This window comes from Staurois parvus, unplaced genomic scaffold (assembly GCF_062004578.1).
Source record: "Staurois parvus isolate SC_StPar_1 unplaced genomic scaffold, SC_StPar_1.0 ptg000023l, whole genome shotgun sequence".
Classification (NCBI taxonomy): Eukaryota; Metazoa; Chordata; class Amphibia; order Anura; family Ranidae; genus Staurois; species Staurois parvus.
In genome coordinates, this window is record NW_028317819.1 from 2,690,063 (window position 1) to 2,711,742 (window position 21,680).

At 40.6% G+C, this 21,680-nt stretch overlaps 1 protein-coding gene and 1 pseudogene across 1 annotated transcript in view; both read left to right on the forward strand.

Annotated features, from left to right (window-relative positions):
- MARCHF9 (membrane associated ring-CH-type finger 9) overlaps positions 1–21,680 on the forward strand; it is a 208,564-nt gene that overhangs the window by 3,323 nt on the left and 183,561 nt on the right. The window lies entirely within an intron of this gene.
- LOC149472097 (U2 spliceosomal RNA) lies at positions 9,130–9,297 on the forward strand (annotated as a pseudogene).

The window sequence follows — 21,680 nt, forward strand, 5'->3', positions numbered from 1 at the left end:
TCCAATGCTTCTGGGCAGGACTGCAGCCTTAGGTCTTATGATGCTGTATATACATTCTATCTCTCTGAGAACTACAAAGGCCCATGCTTGGAAGCAGGGAGTTCAAATGAAAAAAATTATCTTTGACTGAAGACCAAATAGAAGCTGCACTGGACCTTTAAATAACTGGTGGATGCTTAATGTGATTGTTACAGATGGTGACATGCCAGAACCAGATACAAAGTCACCAGTATTCCAAATAAATGCATTTTCCATATTTTTTGTTAGGATAGCATCACTTAAGTCATAAGAGAATGACTTTTTGAGGCTTTGTGAGGCCCCTAACATTTACCCCCTACTAAGTATGACTTGTAGGTTTGGTTTAAAGCACCACTTCAGGACCTAATTAGTAAACATGACTCTTGAAGGAGGAAGAATAGGCTGGCAGGGTTTCACCTAAAGTTACCACAACTTGATATGTACAATAAGAAATCCATGCTTTATTAAGACCAGCTATACACTGTCAGATGTTTCATCCATGACATTAGAACTTAAGTTTTCAGCTGTTGTGTATGGGCCATAGGGGGTACTTAACAGGGGGTAATTATGGGGGGGGGCACATCTGCTACCTTAAATACAGTAAAACCATCATATAGTATAAAGCTAATGCAAGTTATAAATCATGTACAGTACAGACCTGATGATGTGGTTTTAGTTGCTTATTGGAAAACATGTATCCACAGTTAGATGCTATTGGTAATAAGGTACACTTCCTAAAGCCAACCTGAGAGGTTTCCACACAATGCTGCCACTAATAGCATCCAATGTACTGTGTAAGGTGCTCTAGGCTGGGTTGACTCCCCGTAGCAGCAATGCAAACCATCATGTAAATCTGCATAAACCAGTTGCCAATGCCACCATTTTAGTTTGTGACAGACTTCATATATGTCACATATACGCATTGAGTGTAGTCAGCATATGCAATGTCATGTGACCTACCCCTTGTTTAGAATCCTGCATAACAGGCCAGGTAGCATGACCGCCGGACCGGACGTTTGCAAAACTGGGTGTATAGCTTCTGCATAGAAACCAATCAGCTTTCAGGTTTTTTGAGAAAGCTTAATTGAACAAGCTGATGTTAAAAACTGATTGGCTACTATGCAGAACTGCACCAGAATTTGCACTCTCCAGTATTAGTAAATCAGCCCCTGTATATGTGCGGTTTGGTGCTCTGCCATTCCTTGAATCTAAAGGCATATATACCGTATGTTGTAGTGCACCACAATGCTCACATAAAAAAAACAAAACAAAAAAAAAAAAAACAGAACAGGACATTTTTTGTAATTAGCTGCATTCATGATCCATTTAAAATAAATGGACTGCCAAATGCAATATGAATGTTGAAGCATTATTGGCCCTTTCAGATGCACTTTAAATACTTGCCAATCACCCTATATCAGTTTTGCTATAGGGTGGCAACTCTGCAGAATCACAATATATATATATATATATATATATATATATATATATATATATATATATATATATATATATATATATATATATATGTGATTCTGCACTTCCTGTAGGGGGAATGTGCCACTTCTGTTGTGATTTGTCACAGCAGATGCCGATCAATGAGTGCCAGCCAATCGATGAACACCAGCACCCAATGAGCAGCAAGGAGAAACACTGGACAAAGCTCCGCATATGCAAACAATGCAGAGCTCCAACCTGTCACCAGGGATGTGCTGGATTTAGTTTCCATGCAAAGCAGGGGATAAAATCCAGCATATCCCTTAGTAAAAACACATAAAAATAAACAAGAAAACACTGGTTAGGCACAGAGTTAACCCTTTGATCACCCTAGATTTTAACCCCTTCCCAGCCAGTGTCATTAGTACAGAGACAGTGTATATTTTTATCACTGATCACTGTATTAGAATCACTGGTTCCCACAAAGTGTCAGGGTCAGATTGTCCGCTGCAATATCACAGTCCCGCTATAAGTCGATGATCGCTGCCATTACCAGTATAGAAATAAATAAATAATCCAGCATATCTCCCATAGTTTGTAGACGCTTTAACTTTTGCACAAACCAATCAATATACACTTATTGGGAATTTTTTTTACCAAAGATATGTAGCAGAATACACATTGGCCTAAATTTATGAAGAAATGAAATTTTTTTATTGGATATGTTTTATAGCAGAAAGTAAAAAAATACAGATTTTTTTTTTTCTTTTTCAAAATTGACGTTTGTTTTTTGTTTATAGCACAAGAAATAAAACACCCATTGGTGATCAAATACCACCAAAAGAAAGCTCTATTTGTGGAGGGAAAAATACATACATTTAATTTATATACAGTGTTGCATGACCACGCAATTGTCAGTTAAAATAATGCAGTGCCATATAGCAAAAAAAAGCCTGATCAGGAAAGAGGAACATTTTGAGGTCAGGTGGAGGTACTTCACTTGCAGTTACCCACTCCAGGGAATTCTTACCAAACATTGTTTTTTATGAAGGCATATATACTTAACAATTCTAATAAAATGGAGAACTGCTATATTGGAACATATGGCAACTGCCTATTATGACTATGATGGTCTGTATTGCATGTTTAAACTTTGGTGCAAATGAGTTTTCGCCCAACTGCAGTTTTGCTGAGTTGGTGAAACATAGATATGCACACATGCTTAAAAATCCCTGTGACTGAAGGTAAGGACATTCACTGCATACAAACTAGCGTTTTGCTTACTTGTTACTCCGTATACCGCATGCATATTAGCACTGATCCTCGGATTGCTTACTCAGCTAAATAAAAAGGGCAGCCTAACAAGTTAAATTAGGTTTTATGTTTTCTTTGCTATTACGCTCTTACTTTTCTCAGGGAGCAGAATTAAATGTTGATTGTTTGAATCTAAATCACATATTCATGGATAAAACTGCAGCTGTTTGTTGCTAAAGAGTTCTTTAATCTTAAGCAACAAAGGGTTAAAAGTGCAAATAGGACAAGCACCATCAGTTCATAAGTCCAGAATAAAATCTATTTTGTCCTGTTGGTAGTCTCCAAAGTCACACTTGTGGCAATCATTCCAAAGTTAGAAGCAACCTAGCAGAAACGGAGAAAGGGGGCGCCAACTAAGTTTATTAAAAGACAATTGGCTACTCACTCAGTATAATTTGTAATAAACACACCTGAGCTAGGAGCCGCAGCCTCTCCTATTACTGCATCATCCTGCTGTTGCAGCCGTCGGTTCTGTGTGGTAGGCTGACGGACTCTGTGAACCGAGACTAGAAGTGCCAGTAACCATTGTGGGTCGCAGGGGCAGAAGATATCTATATGCTGGGATGTTCCTGTGGGCGTGGTTACATGTTTTCGATTTTCCTTCTCCTTTCTTAGGCCAAAATGTAAATGTAATATAACTGACATTTAAGACTGATGCAGGGTGGCCAATTCTAAATGTGATATGTACTAACTATAGCATAAGGGCTTGAACTGAAATCTATTAAAGCATGGTAGAACAGAGTAGAATGGCCATAAAATACGCTAGGGCATCATTCTTAAGAAAGAATTTGAGTTTGTAGAATGGTGGCAATGTGAATGTTAACATTTGAGGGAGGACACAGCACATGGCTTATTTGCTACGGGTGTTGGCTCAGTTTTAGAGTATGGGTGTGCAAGAAGAAAAAGCCCTAAGGGTTGTTCACAAGTACATGTAAGCATCACATGCTGTGTAGGGATAATATTCAGGAAGCAGGTTAAAACCAAGGGGTACAACATAGAGTTACACTTTTCAGTACCATTGCACACCGCAGCCCACCCTTTCGATCTATGCCCAACAAGAAACTCACAGCCAGGAGTGGACTGACAACTCATGGGGCCCCCGGGCAATAGGGGATCATGGGGCCCCTGTGTCCTTGCCCACACTCAAAGCACACCTAAAAAAGGTAACGGGCATTTCATGGGGCCCCCTACTAACCCTGGGCCCTCGGGCAGTGCCCGAGTGTTCGAATGGTCAGTCCGCCCCTGGTCACAGCCATCCTTTCAGAGAGACATAAAATGTTTCTGAGCATGTCTCATTCATTGTTAAACTACTTCTGATGGGCTTGGATGAGGATCTCTTCTTCCTCTGAGGTGCCGAGCTCCCTCCTTTCCTAATTGTCATTTCCCTTCTAACATCTACACCTACCTTACCCCCACCCTTTTTCTTTTTCATATCTTCTCTTTTCCCCTTACTATCTAACTATCCCCATAACGTACCCTTTCAAGCTCTATAGAAGTAGACCATCTGCCTTCCATTTCCTCGACTTGATACCTCCACAACTACATTAACTCAATAAATACAGTCAAACCAACCAAGGTTGAAGGCTGAATTATTATTATTATTATTATACAGGATTTATATAGCGCCAACAGTTTGCTCAGCCCTTTACAATATAGCTACAATATTTGTCATTAATATACCATTAATGTACAACCTAAAAATTATTATTTTAAGGTTTCCAACTTTGCATTTCAAACAACATGTTCTGTGTTTCCTATACACAACTCCCATATTCTCTTATTGTTTGGAAAATCAACAATAACTTGTAAAAGCATATATGGTGCACATGTTAGAACTGTTCCCGCTGTGCGTCTTTAAGGAGGTAAATACTACTACTGATCTACTACTGGTCTACTGAAATATGATGATATAGTTGGCACACACGAGCAAAGGATCTGATTGTTTCTATTCTAATATTACAGTAAAATAATTTATACACTGTGTATTAGGAGAACTCTTTGAGAAACCCGTAGCATTATTTCTTTGCATATGCGGGACATAAGAGAAGCATTTAACAACATGACAATATTTAGGCCCCATAAATATGTAAGTTATTAGCACGGGTCACCCAACATGTACAGAGCTATTGGAAAATAGCGTTGCACATAGAGTTATGTATGTAACTATACTGTATAAGTTTCAGGTATCTTACCTGGCTTCTAAAATTGGTTCAATATAGCTGTTAAGGAGAATTTGCACTTTTACACTGAAGCTGTAGAGGCCTGAAGAAGAACAAGTTAAAGTGTTAGTTAGTTTTGGATAGAATGGAGAGGTATTACAACACCTGTCTGGTTTTTATTGCTGTCTGTGTCCCTGTTAGGGAGATTTGCCCTCTCTATTTGTCCTTGTGGCCATTACCACTGAGAGTGAAAGAAAATCCCAAATTTTAGGTTGTCACCATAGCAGGAACAGAGAGGAAACCTTCCATTTGGGGAATTCGTTTTAGTAGCCCATGAATTCCCTCACATTTGAAAAAATTCCTCTCCCTTCCTGTTTTGGCTACAAAACAGAAAGTCAAGGAAAACCTCCCCAATAGGACACAGATGGCGAAAAAAAAACTGACAGGGGTTGTAACCCTTCCTTAATCTACCCAAAAAGGAAAAAAACAGTTTTGTATTTTGTTCTCCCCCAGGAACATCTGCTGTTCCTGATTTGTTTGTTATGGTATAATGATGAGCTTTTTTTGTTCTAGTGGACCTAGTCTAACTTATTATTATCATGATGCAAAAATTACATAGCACCAATAGTTTGCATAGTGCTTTACAAAACAAAGGGGGACAATATTGTTATAATAATACAATTCAATGCAAGAAAGTATAAATGGCCCCTTTTTTACTATTAAATCAGCACAGGACTAGTGATGCAACTTTGCCTCATGATGCCCACATAGTTTAGTCTCTTAAGAAGTATGCAAACACAAAGATAGAGATACCTGCTTTATGGGAAGTTTCATCTGCTGACCAGTGGGTTTAATATTGTTCTAGATACAGTAACTGATGAATCACAGAAACCAATAAGATTCTGTTTTTATATAAATATGCTGGCTCAGTATAAATTGGTTAGCTTGTAGTAGACTGTCATTTGGTGTCACTTTGGATGGTCATAGAATGGCCACAAGTGCTGTAACATCCCCTACAGTGTGTGCTTACATTTATAAATTGTTTGCCATATAAGAAGATATAACCCACCCATGTTGTCAAGAGGATCCGACACTCCAGGAACTGGAGTGGATTATTCTGGATTACTTGTTTAAAATAAAACAAATACTGTAAATTTATTTTATACTGATTGGACATAAAACTTTGTCTATTGTGTTACAAATTCTCTTTTAGTTGTTAAAGTAGTGCCGCCATACTTAAAGAAAAAATAACAAACATGTCTATACTTACCTGCTTTGTGCAGTGGTTTTGCGCAGAGCAGCCCAGATCCTCCTCTTCTCGGGTCCCCCGCTGGCTCTCCTGTCCCCTCCCTCCTGTTGGGTGCCCCCACAACAAGCAGATTGTTATGGGGGCAACTGCTGCTCTACGTGTCCATTCACACAGGGAGCCACGGCTCAGCAATGCCTACTCTCTCTTCTCATTGGCTCACTGGCTGTGATTGACAGCAGTGGGAGTCAATGGCTCCCACTTCTGTCTCAGCCAGTGAGAAGAGGGAGTCCCGGGATAGCCAAGACTACAGTGAACATCACTGGATCGAGAGGGGGTTTAGGTGAGTATTGGGGGGGCTGCTGCACCCAGATGATTTTTTACCTTCATGCATAGAATGCATGAGGTTACAAAACCTTAAACCTTTAGAACCGCTTTAATGATAGGCCTGTGTAATATTTTTTGGCTATATACTTTTCATGTCAGAGCAAATATGTCAGGCCAGTGTCGGACTGCAGGGTCTTCAAGAAGGCTGTCCTGTGTCATATCTAAGCTCTGGGCTGATCACCAACTCTCCAGGCTGTTGGAAGAGGCAGGGTAAGACTAGCACACTGTTAAATATTTTTCTTTAAGCTTGTGGGCTAAACTGGAGAAAATCAATAGATACCTTCTTCCATGCTAAGCAGCTAGGATTGAGGAATCTCCTTTGTTGAATGTTCTATTTGGACAACCAAATACCAGCCTGAATACCTGAACAAGGACTGCATCTGTAGGGCTCATCATTTTCCACTTGGCTCAATCGAGTTTTAACTCTTTTCAATCTTGGTGGTGTTAAAAGCCACTCACAGCTTGAACTGAGGCCATGTATGGTTAGCTTAAAATTGTCAGTAAAAATAACTGTAGCTTTATTTCACATAATCCACACAAAAACCTTTTTTCAGGGCTTAACATATTACTGTACAACTGGCCCCCACACCCCCGATCCCCCAATATGACAGCTAGCGGGGGATCTTCTCCCCCAACTAGCTGTCACAGTTTTAAAAAAAACACAGAATGGGAGAACTACACGTCTCGACAGCCTTTACGGCGCTATTGAATGCTGTGGTAGTTCATTGACTGTTCCTGAGAGCGTAAAACTGGCAATCCGTACGAGGTACAAGCAGACAGATACACTGGCAGTTTTCAGGAGACCTGCATGGCACCAGCATGCAGCTGGTGCAGTGCTTTCCAGACTCCTAAAACAAAAAAATAGTAAATGCACATTTTTTACCAGCAAAAAAATGTGCATTTATTATTTTTTGTTCAAAGGTGAACTTATCCTTTAACAGCACTGAGCTCAACAAGCGTTAGGCCCTACAGCCTGACACATCTGTTATTACAGAGAGAATACAAGTGATTAACAACTGGCCATTCCTGAGACTGAAGACTATACTGGAGTGAAGATTTAGATTAATATACATACACTGGTGACAGGTCTTTATACATTTTCTTACACAACTTCTTCAAAGCAAACCTTACATGGAAATATGCAATCCCTAAAACATAACTCAGTACAGAAGAAAACAAATTTATAAGACAATGCCAGGTGAAGAACATGGCCTTGCCCAATGTCTGTTAAGCATCGCTCATTTCTGTCTCAGTTCCAATGTGATAAGACTTCATTAATCCAGATTTTTTATTCATGTGATCTGATATATATTTCTATAAAAAAATAATCTATGGTTTGAGTAATTTTTTGTTTGCATACAAAATACAAGTGACATTGATCTGCCAAAAGCGATTTTTTTGCTCCCACTAATAAATAAACAGGTTTGCTACAGTGGAAGGTTTGGGTCACAAGAGATTACACAGAAGGGAGGTTCAAACATGTAAATGATCTTATTAGCCTATGTTAATATTTTCTATGCCTTATTTCTTTGTATAGGTAATAATTTTATCTGTAGGCTCTACTTTCTTTGGAGTGCTACACAGTGATGCTGCCCTTGATTACCTTGCTCCCAGTGCAGGATTTCTGACCTGGTTGAAAACAATGTGAATAAAGTAAAATGCAGGAAGCCAAAGGAAAAAGCATCTGTCTACCCATAGAAGTAAAATAATTGAAATATGGTGCGACAAGCCTGTATGAATGGAAAGTCACGTTAAAATTAGTATAAAGAAAACATTAAAACCACACCCAAAATCTGTGACTATTAAAATCACGTTCTAGTTTTTCCATTATGCAAGAACTGAACATCAGGAAATGCCAGGTTCCTCCGATATGCAGATATTGACTGTTCTAGGGTAAGAGCCTGGCTTCATCCTCTACCCCCTAGGCTTCACTTTTAGCAGATCACTGTGATGGATACCCTCATAGGCCAATAGTGATACATATCAGGTGGTTAGAAGTGGCTCTCCGGCAGGGAAGTTGGGTTGAATTTTGAATACCAGAGTACCTAGGGTGGTGAACTGACCAGACATTCAGACATCTTGAAGTGCCCATTAAGTAATATCTACAGCATTTCAGATACTTTCTTTTATTTCATGTTCACTTTAGGTTTAATTGGGATACTGTTTTAAAATATAATTAATACAATAAAAATAACAATATAATGCCTAGGGAGAACAGCACATAAAATATTGTGCATTTTTAGGATATGAGATCCACATAGATCATTCTGCATGTCAAATAGAAACCCAATGAAGCTAGACTTTTGGATGTGTTCTTCTACCAGCAGTGGTCCTGTAGCTATTTATTATTTTTTTCCCTGTATGTGGCTTACTGGTTAGCACTTTTACCCTACAGCAAAGTGGTACTCAGTACAAATCCTGGTCAGGACACCATCTACATGGAATTTGCATGTTTTCCCTGTGCTTGCGTGTGGGTTTGCTCTGGCATTCCAGTTTCCTCCCATGCTTTAAAAACATTATATGTTAATTAGCTCCTGCCTAAATTAGTCCTAGTATATGTATGTATATATCGCTTCTCGGCCTTTTGGCTAAGATCAAGTGTAGTATCTGTTCTTATCAGTGTCCAGTAGGGGTGCTTCACCATCATTCCTGCTTGCGGGGATGATTGGTTGTATAGTACCACTGCTGGTAGGATGGTGGTCCTAATGGTTAGTACAGGCTGGAACAGAAACCGAAGCCCCCACAGGCAGTTGGGGCCCGGGAGTAATTCCCCCTGGAAAACCAGAGGGGCCCAGTTCCTCCTGGTTTGAACGGATCTACCTTGTCTGGCCAGGGGCGGGGGAGGCAGAGAGTCCGCAGACCAGTGTCCCCTGAGTGGTCGCCTCAGGGGTGCTCTTAGTAGCACATGGGGATAGGATCCCAAGTGTGAAACGCGCACATGGTCACTGTTCCAAAACACTTTTTCTGCACTGCGCCTTTTAGGGCTAGGCCTTTTGGCTAAGTCCAGGGCAATTTTTATGCTACAGGCCTCAGGGCCTAGCCAGTGCACAATTGCACGGCCACTTTTTTATTTTTACTTATTTAATTTATTTTTTCTCCCACGTTTTGTCACCTTTCACTTATGTGTGTGTTTTTTTCCTCACGGATTGTAGGGTGTGGGTCCTTGGGCCTAAACCTGAAGTCTAGGGGGAGGATGTGTGGCCTTTTGGTTCCTTCCTCCCCTGTCCCTAGGGTGGCTTCTCTTTGGGAGAGCCTCCTTACCAAGTACTTGGTGGCTGGTTTAGGCTGGCCACAAGGAAAGGGGTCCGCCAGGCCTTTTGGCTAGGTGGACCACATGGGAACCTTAGTCCCTGTCAGGAGCTTCGTGCCCCGGGGGATAAGGGTAGAGGTCCTACCCCTTCGGGGGTGGACAAAGCACACCCCTAAGTGCACTTTTTTGTGTTGGTTTTGCACTAGCACCTTTTTTTTTTTTTTGTTCACTTACGGTTTGTTTGTTTTTCGCACGTTTGCGGACTTGAAAAAAAATTTATATATGTATATATGTGAGGTAGGGACCTTAGATTGTAAGCTCTTGAGAGCAAGGACTGATGTAAATGTATAGCATGTAAAGTTGGTAATATATTATGGTTTGTATTATTCAGATACCTGTAAAATGTATGTGTGCCATGTCATTTTATGCTGTGGCAATGTCTTAGATCAGTGCTTCTCAACCTTTTTTCAGTCAAGGCACCCTTTAAAATTATGGACAGTCCTGAGGCACCCTTTAAAATTATGGACAGTCTTGAGGCACCCCATTCTAAAATGGGGTGCCTCAAGACTGTCCATAATTTTAAAAGGGCACCCCATTCTAAAATGTGAAAAACTATTCTGATAGTTTTATATAACACAGCAACATCCACACATGTAGGACTCCCAACATTAGAGGTGAATTATTCTTTCAAAGCAAATACACTTTTGTACACTGGTACTGACTAGTATGCCAGTGTTTCTCTCCTCCCAGAGTTTTTCTCCATCACTGAGCTAATGTGACCCCAGCACTGATGGAGGGGGGAGGGGAGGGTCAAACTAGGATGCTGTGCAGGCAACCGACATCCTCCTTATCAACTGATGACATCACTGATTGTCAGGACACTGGCGACTAGAAGGTCGTAATGGTGCACAATTAAACCCTGTGGCTTTGTGTGACTTAAATGCAGACTTGTTCCACCCTCTGGCTTGTATACAAGTTTTGGGCAATTTTTAGAAATTTTTCCAAGGCACCCCAGTGTGCCTGGGCACCCTGGTTGAGAAAGGCTGCCTTAGATAGTGTGTGTCTGGGATAAAAATTGAGGTTGTATGTGGGCAGGCCTAACTGGAGGAGTGATTTGAAGAGATCAAACAAGCAGTGTCTTCTGGGAATTTTCTGATTTTATGTATTAGATAACAAACAGTACAATACTGCAGTGTAATCCCAAGTATCTATAACTACAATAGGGCACTTTACAGTTCTGTAACAAGACAATATAGAATAGATATGCAGAACTTACAGGCAGCATCCTAAAAGAGTTGTGCTTAGATCTCATGCACACAGAGCTTAAACTCCGCTGTTACAGGTGTTGAACATTTTTTTTTTCCAGCCTGTAAAAGCACCTCTAACTAGGCCTATATGTCCATGCACACATGCACGTGTACAGGCAGAAAGAAAAAACACCAAAGGCGCATTCAGGAGAGGAGCTGAAGAGCAGAAAACACATAGAATGTGCCTAAATGCGCATAAACACCAGACACGTCTAACATTTCCACATGGCCTGAGTAAATTCATATTTTGGCCACTAGAATTCTTTAACACTCAAATACTAGACGCACCTAAATGCATGTGCGATGCCTGTCTTTTATCACTTTTTTTTTAAGCTGCTTTTTCCTACCAGGAGTTCAGGCAAACAACCGCCCTTTGCGCATAAGACCTAAAACCCTTGGCTGGCATAAAGTGGCCTCTCATGATAGTGTGCTGTATTGGTGATAGAGGACGCATGAAGGCATCAAACCAGATGCAGACTGGAACAGGGTCCTTCCCTAAAGTTGCAGCAGTCTTCATATGTATCCTAGACCATTCCTTTATTGTCCATCAGGAACTTTCCCCGTCCTAGACCTATCTTTCCCTAACCAATGGGTACTCTGTCTCTATCTGGTCACTACCCACATTGCGAGTGTCAGACTGATCCAGAATGGGCTATGTATAGCTTCTCTCAAGGTCCAATTTGGCTGCCCAAATTTTGGAGAAACTTGGTGTCCAATCAGACCCTGGCTCCCCCAAGTTGGCCCCAGTACAGAGGAAAAGTCAGTCCTCTGTAAGGTTCCTCTAGTGCCAGAGGTAAGCAGTAATTACATGCTTGCTGTGTCTACTTCTGCCTCGAATCAGGAAGTGAGGGGGCATTCTGTGGGTCACTGCCTCATTCTCAATGTTTTCACCCGTTCAAGCAGTATCATTGGTCAGCATGACAGCGGCAGCTGCCACACAACAGCACCCTGATATATTTGGGCCATTACATTGGAGGACCAGTCTGGGGTCTTATTGCCATTGATCTTTACACTACACATGCCTGAAAATTCAGAAAGCAAATATGTGATTTATTGCTACAACATATTACCATACAAACACAACTAGTTTAATATGATGTGACTTCATGACCTGCCTGTTGATTCTAATTTATCCCTGTCCTTAGTTTTAATTGGAAGTGCACCCGTTATAAGTAGTGTTTACAGTCATTAATTAAAAACTCTAGGCAAGCTGATAATTAATACACAGGCTGAGTATTGGCACATGTAATACGATAGGGCTACCTAAAAAACAATCTTAAATACCTCTTTTTGTTGTTCAAATTCAGCTGTCTCCTAGCCTTTCCTGCAGCCACTGTATGTACTTTGAAAGATGTCAGGCATTGGGGTGGTTTCAGTGGCCCTTTCAGCTTTTGGGCCACGCTTGGCTGTGTTTTTTACATCCTGACAGCCAATCATATTGCAGAGTGTTGAAGTGGGGACATTCAAAATCAAGATGATGCCACCCATTACCATTTATAAAGTGATACCCAATGCAAGGGACAGCAGCAAAGATAAGGAATTTCTTCCATCCGAGCGAATTAGTGATACCAGAACATTTTGTCTGCACTATTTTATTGGTATCATCAAGGTACTATGAAGCATCTGAGGAGTTTATTAGAGCATAGCTAAACCCAAAAACAACAATTTTATATTTTGCAGCTCTTTAGTATTTCTATTGAATTGCTGTCAATGGAAGGCCTGTGCCACAGTGATTCCAGTGATTTGTTGCCGAGCAGTTGATATTTGGCATCATTTAATGCCAGCTATGGAATCGCCAGCTTCAATAGCTTATTATGTTACCCACTGAAGTTACTGATGACCTTGATGATTGTGATGACCACCAGCAATTTGTAGATGCATAGGCAAGCAGCTCGCTCCTGAAGCCACTAGCAAACTAGCAACCTTGTAATAGAGATTTGTAGAAGCCACAGATTCCTCTGCTTATGTTCTTTGGCAAAATTTACCTAGAAAAGACTTGTTGGTGTAGCAGGCTACGAAAATTGTGCATGGAGTTAATTACACCTTGAATTTAGTTTTGTTAATGTCCGTTTTTCAAGTGGACCTGAATGGACCATCCATTACCCTCTATGGAGCATTAAATGTAAATGGACATGTGTCCAATTACACCCACCTGCATCCAATCCGCTAAAAACAGATGGATAGGGATCTGTTTCCCATCCGTCAGATGACAGTCGGATGTGAACGGACAGGCGATCCATTTACATCTGATTGTCCTTAGAGGGACTGTGTGCACTCTGCATAAGCTGACCAGGCGGATCTGCTGACAGAGTTCGCCCCATGCGAAAGAGGCCTTACTTGAATCTGTTTAGTAGTTATTCTAAAGGAATTAAAAATTGCTGATGCATGTTTTTAAGGGCTGTATGTTACATTATTTACCTTTTACTCTCTATTCAACCTCATGGCAATATAATGCTTGGCGTTTCAGTTTTTTTCCTCACTGAGCTGGATAGACCAATGAAAGGTCTCTGGGTGAGCATCTGAAAAAAGACGGGCATCCGTTGATATTCTATTACCTCCAATCCGCCATGCAGGGGCGGACTGACAACTCATGGGGCCCCCAGGCAATAGGGGATCATGGGGCCCCTGTGTCCTTGCCCAAGCTCAAAAAGCCTATGAAAAAGGTACAAGGGTCATCTCATGGGGCCCCCTACTGACCCCCGGGCCCTCGGGCAGTGCCAAATGGTCAGTCCGCCCCTGCTGCCATATTTAAGCTCAAAAAAGTGAAAAGGAATGTAAATTTTTTTATACCGAGCAGATTCTGAATTAGTCAGATGTAAACAGACATCGGTTTTCATTCACCAGCCTGTAGATTACCATTGAGCTTCAGATCAGCCTGAAAAACATTAAAGTAATATATTGCAGGTTACCAGCACCTAATGTGGGGGCTGAAATAGTTTCCTTTTTGCAGACTTTTGTTTTTAAATTTTCACCTGGTGATCCTGCCAGTAGCATATTTCCTGCCATAGGGTGAAAACAGCCACTTACTGTACTGTACTTATGGAAGAGCAGTGTTGTTACCCGTCTCTAAGCCAGGCCATAGACGGAGCAAGTTTCTTTACTGCAACCACAAAAGAAATTTGCCCTATTTCCCCATCAACAAAGTCAGTGTTGATAGGGGAATCCATTTCATAGCAGTCGCTAGCAATAATCGCATGTAAAATCTGTCAGGCTGATTGTACCTAGGTTGATCAATCAATCAACTTGGGTACATTCAGCCTGCCCATACTTGGTTTGAATCCTCCTGCTGAACCAGCCAAGATTCGAACCGTCTATGATTGGCCTGAAACAGGAAGTGCCTAGAATTGCAGAACATCTCCTGCTCCGGGGGGAGTACCCGAATTTGACAGGTACCCGCTCCCACTTCCACTGCGATTGTCCAGGCGATCGGAAGCAGAAGTCGTCCTCTCTTCCTCCCTCTCTGTAGTATTCTGGGACACATGACAGATCCTAGAAGACTAAGGGGCCATTCACAAAGCGCAGCGCTTCCTGTGCTTACGCAGTGGGCACCCAGCTGTGAAGCCACAAGCTGTCACAGCCGGGTGCCCACACTGAAGATGCTGACGCCAGGGAGAGAAGATGGCTGGTGAAACCAGTGGGGGTGAGGACACCACTGAACCGAGGGACAGGTAAGTGACTGTATTTTAAAAGTCAGCAGCTATTGTTTTTGTAGCTGCTGACTTTTATTTCATTTTTTTCAGCTGGAACTCCGCTTTAAGTATTTTGTAGTTCAGAATGATAATTGGGAATAATGCTAACTGATAGCAGGCAGCATGGGAAGTTATTATGGGTATCAAGCAGGATCAACATGTACTTTTCTTGCAACTTTTAGATATATTAAAAAAATATCTTTCTTTGGTGTATTTAACAGAGCAAAAAGGAACAAATAAGAGAAGTGTATTATTGTGGATATTATTGTGGTTTATATACACTTTAATGACAATACCAGTGAAGGCCTGTGAGATATGTCCTTTGTTATAACGGAAAGAGTGAGACTCTGAATTGCTGACTGATAGATTCCACCACTAGAGCCAAAGATAGGTATAAAAGGCCAGATAAGGAATCATACCAAAAGACCACCAAAAATGAAATATCAGTATTAAAGGGCCTCATTTTATCAGCTGATTTTATTGTTAGCTGAGGGTTATTGCACTTTGCATATTATTTAGTGCCCAATTACATGAAGGGAAGAGCATCTGGATAGGGAATGTAATTGAGACTATACTATAAGACAGACTAATAAACTCATTTATAGAAAATCACAATTTCCTTCCACATAAATGTTAGTAGGCAAATGATACTTAGAAGAATAACGAATACAAAATACTGTACTTTCCATGCTACTATACTGTTGTGTGTTCAGCTTTTTATGACCCGGAAGCACATAAACCGAATGCTAATTTTACAACATAGACCAATTAAGGATACTCTTTACACCTCGTTTCACACGTCCCCCAGTACACATGAATTATTTACTTGGTACATATGTTAGAGCAGTATACATGTTAAAGCGGAACTGTAAACCTTTATTGTTTTCTGTACATATGCAAAGGAGTCAGCTAAATGTCACTAATCTTATCTGTGTGTTTTTAACATTGTAAACATTTGTTTCTATATCAGGTTTGTAATTATTCTGTATTTTGTATGGCCTCCATGATTTGTAAGGACAGCACCAAGTCTTCTATGCTTGGAATGAACAAGTTGGCGACATATTGCAACATCTATCTTTTTCCTTTCTTCAAGAACGAGAGTGATGCTCAACTTGTCTCTTCAGAACTAGGTATTCAATTGGGTTCAGATCAGGAAACATCAGAAATGCAACAGTGGCCTTAGATGTGTGTTTTGGATCATTGTCATGTTGGAAAAGTGCATGATGACCAAGGGCACGGAGTGATAGTAGCATCTTCTCTTTCAATATAGAGCAGTACGTCTGTGAATTTATGATACCATCAATGAAATGCAGCTCCCTGACACCAGCAACACTCATGCAGCCCCACAGAAGGACACTGCCACCACCATGTTTCCCTGTGGGCACAATGGATTTTTCTTTGCACTCCTCACCTTTGCAATGCCATACAGTTTTGAATCCATCAGTTCCAAAAACATTTATCTTGGTCTCATCATTCCAGAGTAGAGTCCCAGTAGTCTTCTTCTTTTTCAGCGAGATAGTTGCAGTTCCATCTTTGTTAAATTTTTGTTTCACTTTTGCTACAGTATTCTGACTGATAAGTAAAGCTTTGTTGATCTTCTTGTAGTCTTCACCTTTTTTGTGTAAAGAAATTATTATCTTTCCCAGGCCTTGTGACATTTCTCTTCCATGTGGTGCCATTGCTGACAGTATGAAATGGGAAGGGTTTTTCTTTGATAAGTAACGCCCTTTTATAATTAACTGTTTGCAGGACTGTTTAATGAATAATTAGACTCACCTGTAGTTGAATTCTTGTTAATTCAGATTTTGTTGTCTAACATTTAGCAACCTCTGTAGTTTCCAGGTATCGTCTCATAGCCAAATGAAAAACTTATGAAAAACAGTCAGGAAAGATAAGCAGGGAAAAAATGTCAGTGGCGTCCACCTGTAAAACCATTCCTGTTTTGGGGGTCGTGTCATTGTTGCCCATCTAGTGCATCTGTTAATTTCATTAATCCAAAGCAGCAGAAAAAGATTAACAACCCCTCTGCTACTTAACTCACCGGCCACTTTATTAGGTACGCCTTGCTAGTACTGGGTTGGGCCCCCTTTTTGCCTTCAGAACTGCCTTAATTCTTCATGGCATAGATTCAACAAGGTGTAGGAAACATTCCTCATAGATTTTGGTCCATATTGACATAATTGTAAGCTCTAACGAGCAGGGCCCTCTGTTTCTCCTTGTACCAAATTGTATTGTAACTGTTATGTCTACCTAATTTTGTAAAGCACTGCACAAACTGCTGGCACTATCCTGTATAATGATAATAATAGTAATGACATCACACAGTTGCTGCAGATTTGTCAGCTGCACATCCATGATGTGAAACTCCCGCTCCACCACAACCCAAAGGTGCTCTATTGGATTGAAATCTGGTGTCTGTGGAGGTCATTGGAGTACAGTGAACTCATTGTCATGATCAAGAAACCAGTTTGAGATGATTTGAGCTTTGTGACATGGTTCATTATCCTGCTGGAAGTAGCCATCAGAAGATACACTGTAGGCATAAAGGGATACACATGGTCAGCAACAATACTCAATTATTCTAGGTTCATACCTATGTGTTTTCCGCTGCATTTTGCAGAAATGCACAGCAGTCTATTTAACATGATTTCCTATGGGAAAGGTTCACATCTCCGTGTTCTCATCCAGTGCGTTTTTTGGAAAGGGTCAGGGACTTTTTTAAACAGAAAATGTTGCATAGACTTCTATAGACTTCAATGGAGAAGCGACAGAAAAGTATAAAGAGCGTTTTTTATGTGTTTTTGTTTTATTCTGCCCAGCAACAAGTTGGGGAAAAAAACACAAAATGTATGTGCAAAAACGCAAAACGCACAGCAAAAAGCACTGCAGAAATGGATCAAACACAAACGGCATAGGTGTGAACCTAGCCTTAGGTCGTGGCATTTAAACGATGCTCAATTCGTACTAAGGGACCCAAAGTGTGCCAAAAATATATCTTCTACACCATTAAAACACCACCAGCCTGAACTTTTGATACAAGGCAGGATGGATCCATGCTTTTGTGTTGCTTATGCCAAATTCTGACCCTACCATCTGAATGTCACAGCTGAATTCAAGACTTATCAGACAAGGCAACGTTTTTCCAATCTTCTGTTGTCCAATTTTGGTGAGCCTGTGCGACTTGTAGCCTCCATTTCCTGTTCTTAACTGAAAAGAGTGGCACCCAGTATGGTATTCTGCTGCTGTAGCCCATCTGCTTCAAGGTTTAACATGTGCATTCAGAGATGGTATTCTGCATACCTTGGTTGTAACAAGTCAAAACAGCAGAAAGAATAATTAACGAGCGCTTGGAGATGGATAGCAAGCAGCTGGCATGAAAGGCACAAACCTCAAACCTTCACACTAAAATAACAACACATGCAGCGCTACAAATGGTTAATATAAATTAACATATAGGGTAATAAGTGATGGGCTACTGGTGCTTAATGGTGATTAATAAGTGTCCTCATAACATGATACAATAGTCCCAGTAAGCCGTGCAAAAGTGGTTGACTCCGTGCTGAAAGGTGTCTAATATTATGCACTCACCAGAAAGCGCATAATATGCGCATTTGAGTTGTCAGACCACTCCTGGTCCTAGAAAGCTGAACCTGTGTGGATCATCTGGCAAGCTGTCACTTTGATGGGGATACACTTTTCCTTGGCCAGCAGGGGGATTCCAGACATCCAGAGACACTTAATAGCACTGATCCAGGTTCCTCACCCAGGGCACTCATATGAGATATCCACCTTAAGAGAGGGGGGGGCTTGACCATAAAGCCCACCCCAAAAAACGCTAATAGTGTAGTACGTTTTAAAAAGCCTTTATTGCAGAATAAAAACAGGTCACTCACAGGGTATCCCAGAGTCAAAGATGGCCGCCGGCCTCCACGAGGTACGGAACGGCGTGACGTCACCGGCTAGGCTCCACACTGACGCGTTTCGTGCGGACGAGCACGTTATCAAAGGGAGCGAGCACTAGCCGGACAAACTCATATATAGTGTTTCCCGCGCATGCGCGGTGAAACGAAAAAGCCGGTGACGCCATTTTGGCCCGCTCGCGCATGCGCAAAGCATACGATAGCGGCCATTTTCTTGGTTATCGCGGCTCAGGATAGGCGATCATTATGCATTTAGGTGAATTCATCTCACCTGCACTACTATATAGAAGACCAGTATACAGGAAACAGAAACCATCCATATTATAGTGTATACTGGCCATAAGGGGTATTATATATATTATTGCACTATCCCTGACTCCATTGTAATGGAGTTTAATACAGGTGCAGTCAAATTAGCCAAATGAAGGCTAATTACATAGCACTTATCGCACGTATATATAAATATATTTAAATATAATATGGTAATAGCCAAACATCAATGAAATTAAGTTAAATAATTCATAAATACTGGAATCGTGCCTAAAAACAACCCCCTGAGCCAGGATAACTTACACTTCACATAGTATAAAAAACCTTATAAAAGCCATATATATAAAATGTATAAACATATACGTATATGCATTTAGGTGAATAAAAAATTAAAAAATAAAAAATTAATTAAAAGTAGGCTAAACATATCAACTTGTATCAATAAAACAATTAATGTCAAGGTCTACATTCAAGGCTTGAGGGAAAAAAGACTGTAGCTCATAAATCCACTTGGTTTCCAACTTGGAAACCGATCTTTTTTTGTAAGTACCCCTCCAATGTGGTTTCACAATGTCTATAGCAACAAATTTCAAGCATTTGGGATTGTTATTGTGGCACAGCCGATAATGTAAAGATAATGAATGGTCCTTAAAACCTTTTTTAATATTTTTTAAGTGCTCACGCAGTCTATCCCGTAACCTTCTTGTTGTCCTCCCAACATATTGTTTCCCACAGCCGCACTCTAATAGGTAAACAACGTATGTACTATTACAAGTGATGGTGAGGAAGATCTCATCTACTCTAGGGAATGGCCTAACCTTTTGTTTTATCGGAGGTACATTGATGATGTAGGGTAAGATCTAAAAAGTCGATTTGTTTAAGATCATACTGGTAAGAAAGTTTAATATTTAATTCATTAAAATTTAATGTAATAAAAAAATTCTTAAGAGTGAATTCATCCCCCTGCCACAATAAGAACACATCATCAATGTACCTCCGATAAAACAAAAGGTTAGGCCATTCCCTAGAGTAGATGAGATCTTCCTCACCATCACTTGTAATAGTACATACGTTGTTTACCTATTAGAGTGCGGCTGTGGGAAACAATATGTTGGGAGGACAACAAGAAGGTTACGGGATAGACTGCGTGAGCACTTAAAAAATATTAAAAAAGGTTTTAAGGACCATTCATTATCTTTACATTATCGGCTGTGCCACAATAACAATCCCAAATGCTTGAAATTTGTTGCTATAGACATTGTGAAACCACATTGGAGGGGTACTTACAAAAAGAGATAGGTTTCCAAGTTGGAAACCAGGTGGATTTATGAGCTACAGTCATTTTTCCCTCAAGGCTTGAATGTAGACCTTGACATTAATTGTTTTATTGATACAAGTTGATATGTTTAGCCTACTTTTAATTAATTTTTTATTTTTTAATTTTTTATTCACCTAAATGCATATACGTATATGTTTATACATTTTATATATATGGCTTATATAAGGTTTTTTATACTATGTGAAGTGTAAGTTATCCTGGCTCGGGGTTGTTTTTAGGCACGATTCCAGTATTTATGAATTATTTATCTTAATTTCATTGATGTTTGGCTATTACCATATTATATTTAAATATATTTATATATACGTGCGATAAGTGCTATGTAATTAGCCTTCATTTGGCTAATTTGACTGCACCTGTATTAAACTCCATTACAATGGAGTCAGGGATAGTGCAATAATATATATAATACCCCTTATGGCCAGTATACACTGTAATATGGATGGTTTCTGTTTCCTGTATACTGGTCTTCTATATAGTAGTGCAGGTGAGATGAATTCACCTAAATGCATAATGATCTGCCTATCCTGAGCCGCGATAACCAAGAAAATGGCCGCTATCGTATGCTTTGCGCATGCGCGAGCGGGCCAAAATGGCGTCACCGGCTTTTTCGTTTCACCGCGCATGCGCGGGAAACACTATATATGAGTTTGTCCGGCTAGTGCTCGCTCCCTTTGATAATGTGCTCGTCCGCACGAAACGCGTCAGGGTAGAGCCTAGCCGGTGACGTCACGCCGTTCCGTACCTCGTGGAGGCCGGCGGCCATCTTTGACTCTGGGATACCCTGTGAGTGACCTGTTTTTATTCTGCAATAAAGGCTTTTTAAAACGTACTACACTATCAGCGTTTTTTGGGGTGGGCTTTATGGTCAAGCCCCCCCCTCTCTTAAGGTGGATATCTCATATGAGTGCCCTGGGTGAGGAACCTGGATCAGTGCTATTAAGTGTCTCTGGATGTCTGGAATCCCCCTGCTGGCCAAGGAAAAGTGTATCCCCATCAGAGTGACAGCTTGCCAGATGATCCACACAGGTTCAGCTTTCTAGGACCAGGAGTGGTCTGACAACTCAAATGCGCATATTATGCGCTTTCTGGTGAGTGCATAATATTAGACACCTTTCAGCACGGAGTCAACCACTTTTGCACGGCTTACTGGGACTATTGTATCATGTTATGAGGACACTTATTAATCACCATTAAGCACCAGTAGCCCATCACTTATTACCCTATATGTTAATTTATATTAACCATTTGTAGCGCTGCATGTGTTGTTATTTTGGTTGTAACAAGTGATTATTTGAGTTACTGTTGCCTTTCTATCATCTCGAACCAGTCTGCCCATTCTCC